General features: G+C 29.5%; 1 long non-coding RNA gene across 1 annotated transcript; it reads left to right on the plus strand.

Annotated features, from left to right (window-relative positions):
• The first annotated feature begins 705 nt into the window (after positions 1 to 705).
• Positions 706 to 3408, plus strand: LOC126891988 (uncharacterized). The gene is made up of 3 exons (XR_007700642.1): positions 706 to 1486; positions 2112 to 2269; positions 3228 to 3408. It is a non-coding gene; the product is annotated as an uncharacterized LOC126891988 (long non-coding RNA).
• The last annotated feature ends 1607 nt before the right edge of the window (positions 3409 to 5015 follow it).

Consider the following 5015-nt stretch of genomic DNA (forward strand, 5'->3'; position numbering starts at 1 on the left):
CAATCAACATACTCGTATACATTATACATAGTAGTAGGTATAACTAAAATATTCAGATTCAGCAATACCTATTTTTTAAAGAAACATAAAATAAAAATCTTGACGAACGATACAGAAGGGAGATTTCAGCCGCCATGGGCAAAAGGACTCGAATCCATATTAGGAAAAAAATATGAAGAACTGAGCGACTATAGAGCTAGCAACGTTTCCGAGAAAGTATTTTAAGACAGCTGATTCTTTCATATATTGTTCCCTATGCTTCCTCGAACACCGTACCGGCCATCTGGCTGCTGATACAGGTTGCGTTCATTACTGCGCAGCACACCTTTACAGGTAAATACAAAATCATATTGATTATATCTATTGATAATAGATAGAAATAAAAGTTCATAACAAAAATTGTAGCCAAATTTGAGCTTCACATTACAAAATTAGTTAGAATGTTACAGGGTGTTCGATAACACAGTGGCAGACCAAACATATGTTTTTTTAAATGGAACACCCTATATTTTATTTTATATTCGAAATCTTCTTAACTTTCCCATCACAAAAATAAAAAGGTTTGTTATGTTATACAGGGTATTTACAAAGTTATAAGTTATAACTTATAACCAATGCTCTATGAAAATCGTGTAATAAGTTCAGCTCCCTGTATAAATAAAAATAAGTACCTACAACAGCCGTGGTTTATTGGTGCCATATTTTTTCCCTAACAACACACAACATTCCAGGAATGTACTACCAAAGTTCTATCAATATTTGAATGTCCTGGACATTTAGGGAACATTCGGTGAACATCTGTTTAAATTATTCCTGGAATGTTACCATAAGACATTCTGTGAACATACTACCAATGTTCCTATATTTTAAGTTGCGAAATAATACATACGTGTAAGAGATACAACATTACTTATAACATACCAGACAAACTAAGTGACATTTTAGGCCTACAGTGCAATAATATGTCAAATTTAAAGAGTTTCCCAAGATTATAAACATACAAATGTAATAAAAATTATTGTTCGCGAATATTCAATTTGGAATGCGATTTTGTTAATAAAAAAAATACTTATAACTTATGCAAAACCCAAGAGAGGCATTTATATTTATTTTTTTGCGTTCATTTTCAAATTCGCCGTGCATATATTTTTGTGCATGGCGCTTGAGAGGGCATCACGTGACTAAAAACGACCAACCAACGACCTCGCTTCGGCCATCTTGGCATCTTCATCTTGGCGACCTTGCCTTGCCGTGGATTGTTTTTAGTTGTTTGTATTATTTGTGCTTTTTAAGAATATTTTTTTAATTCGGATACTTTTATAATAGCTTTAATAGTATTATTAACATAGTGCATAAAATGGTGTCCTGTTTTTAACGCAGTTGGAGTAGCAGAAACAAATGTAGATAAAAAAATCTGCAGGAATAACGTTTCAATTATGACAGAAGCTCAAAACAAATGACTGTGAATGAAAAGCCCTATTAAAAGGTTAGTATGCAAATATGTAAACGAAAGCATGCCCTGTATTTCAGAAAATAAATTAATACTATTAATACCCTAATAATACTATTCATAAAAAATCTTTTAAGTAACGTAGATATAACAAAGTGAATAAAAGGCATAAATCAGAAGAATTATTATTTTATTTTATAAGTTAATAATTGGTCATATCCATTTATTATTTTGGCGAAGCCACAAACTTCGCTTATTCCTAACTAAAATAGTAAATAGAGATAGGTAATAACAAAAGGATTTGTAAAACTAAAATAATTCTTTTTGCGTTTTTGCTAGTGTATGCGTTTATAAATAGGATGGTAGACCACACACTATAATATGCAGTACCAACTAATGAATACACAGAATATTATAGTCGATTTGCTAAACTCAGTCTCAGTACTAATTACTGTAATTTTGGCAAAATTGGCCAAAAACAAAAAAAAAAATACCTACTAAAATCACTAGCCAGTTGTGTCTGAGTTTGGGGAACCGACTATACTAATAAACAATTTCTAAGCTGTTTTATAATAATTTTGTGAGTTCATTAATCATATTTTTTATTTAAAACTAAAATTTGTTAATAATGCTTAGTAATGCATATATTTTGTATTTTTAGCTTTCCAGAAGATCCTGCGAAGAAGACATGAAGTATAGATCAGATTTGTTAATAGAGGAGTATGTTCAAAACACTTTTTAGAAAAAGATATTGACAGAACTTCACTTTCATCTGTTCGTTTGAGAGACTGTGCTGTTCCAATAGCTTATGTCACACAGGTATATGCATAACCTAATTAATAATACAGTCCGTACAATATAGATACTGTTGTAATTCATTATCTACATCGGAGATCTAAGTTGACATTGTTGCCCAACTACAAAAAATTTTTGAATTCATTTTAAGTCAAATATATCACAATTATTGCGAAGTAGATTATACAACAAAACAGATTAATATTCAATGTAAATAAATAAAAACATCAGAAATCGAAAACAAGAATTAAGGTATAATCTTATGTTACAGTTATTAAGGTACCAAGGGTATTATAGGGATATACGTTGACCGAAAGCGTTATTATTATAATACCTGTGGTGCCTTCAACGTTTAATGCCCGACTAAATTATTCTTTATATGCGAAAAATTTGAATGAATTTTGAATTGATTAGTTTTTAAATAAGTACATTTACCAGTAACAGTAGTAACGTAATTGTGGTAACCATAGTTTTACTTAGGTTGATATTTGTCAACTTGACAGTATCTAAGTCGTTATTTAAATTTAATGCCCAAGGGCGTTATATCGTACTTAACAGACTTCGAAATGTCATTATTTGTCAAATAATCATTATTTGTCAAATAATGTACCAGTAGGACATTAAAGTAAATAATAAAAACAATAAATATAATGAATACTAAATACTTATTTGTTTGTGAAAAATCTATTTCTTTGTGGCTTTTTTGTAATTAATTATTCTAATGGGGAAATAAGCCACAATTTACTTGAAAAAATAATTTTATTAAGGTTTCTACTTCCACATCGGATGTCGTTGTCAAAATACAAAATGTTCATTATTATTATTTTATTTATTAAATATTATTTATTATTTATTTAAATATTATTTAATATTTATTTTTTTATTATTATTATTTATGCATATTATTACCTGTAAATAATATTTCTTCTGATTGTTAATTGTAAAGGATAGAAAAATTACCTTTTATTTTATTTTCTTTTAGAATCAGCTGAGAGAAGTGGTCTACAAAAAACCAGAAAGGAAACGGAATATGTGGCTACGAAAAGCAAAAGAAAGGTTTACAAAGCAAATGTGACACATTTTTTTATAATATTTAGGAATGTCAGCAAATTACATTAAAAAATGTATGTAAAGATTTTTTGCAATAAAAATGTTTATATTTATCAAGGATGTATTATTTGGTATGGCCATATATCGTCAGTGATGTGACAGTACCTCCTATCTGTTTTTTTCAAGAGATTTGTAAGATAGACTAAAAACTTGTTTCGGCCACCTCCTGTTTTCATATATTTTTTGACTTGTTTTGCAGTAAATTCAACTATCTATTTACTACAAAAAAAGTCAGAATACGTACGAAACCAGAAAGTGACCTTAAAAAATGTTTTTCGTCTCCTGCAAACCTCATGAAAAAACATATAGGAGGTATTGTCACATTACTGACGATATATTTCAGTGAATGTCTAAAAAATATACTGTGAATGTTCAAAGAACGTTCGTAGACATTCATGGAATGTTCTAACAAGACATTCAGTCTAAAAATATACTGTGAATGTCCAAAGAACATTCATGGAATGTTCCAACAAGACATTCAGTCTGAAAAATAGACTGTGAATGTCCAAAGAACATTCGTAGACATTCATGGAATGTTCCAACAGAACATTCTAAGAATATTTAAAATGCTGACACAGCACTTTCCTGGTACTTTCCAGGGACATTCGTGTGCATTTGGGGACATTCCAGGAATGTTTTCAATGTCCTGTGTGTACATTCTAGGAACATTCATGGAATGTTTTGTGTTATTAGGGTTTTGGTTATCAAAATTGATAAAAATGGTTGATATTGCTAATTTTCTTTATATCGAATACAGGTAGAGTCAAAACGCAAGTACATATTATTTTCTCAGTAATTTTAAATAGAACACCCTAATTACTAACTTGCTCGGAAAAATGAAAGTAAAAAAATGGTACTGGTAGGGTAAAATAGTAAAAAAAAATTAAAGTACGGTAATGGTACTTTTCGATGGTGATATAAAATATAGGGTGTTCCATTTAAAATTTCTGAGAAAAGAATGTACTTGCGTTTTGACTCACCCTGTATTCGATACAAAGAAAAGTAGCAATATCAACAATTCTTAAAAATTCTCACAATCAACAAAAAAATATGGCACCAATAAACCGTTACTGTTGTGCTTATTTTTATATACCGGGTGTCACTTATATTTTCCCCCATTTTAACTGCCTATAACTTATAAACGGCTCAAGATAGAAATATCCGGTTTTCGCTGAAATGTTTTATTTTAGTAAAAGTTTTGTTTGAATGGATTGAATGTTTTATATCGCTTTCAAATACGAAAACAAAAATGGCGGATTTTAAAAAAAAACGTTGTTGACTTTTTTTAGATTGAACACCCAGTATATTTTTTTGTAAATTGAAAAAATGTCATTCACCTATCCAGCGATATAAAGCTTTTTATAGCGATTTTAAAAATTAATTACTCAGTGATTTGACAACCGATTTTAAAAAACTTTATATCGCTGGATAGGTAAATGACCTTTCTTTCAATTTACAAAAAATATACTTTGTGCTCCATTAAAAAAAAAGTCAACAACGTTTTATTCAAAAATCCGCCATTTTTGTTTTCGTACTTGAAAGCGATATAAAAAATTCAATTCATATAGACAAAACTTTTACTAAAATAATACATTTCAGCGAAAACCGCATATTTCTATCTTGAGCCGTTTAGAAGTTATAGTTAGTTAAAATGGGGGAA

Source organism: Diabrotica virgifera, chromosome 9 (assembly GCF_917563875.1).
Source record: "Diabrotica virgifera virgifera chromosome 9, PGI_DIABVI_V3a".
In the NCBI taxonomy this organism is placed as follows: Eukaryota; Metazoa; Arthropoda; class Insecta; order Coleoptera; family Chrysomelidae; genus Diabrotica; species Diabrotica virgifera.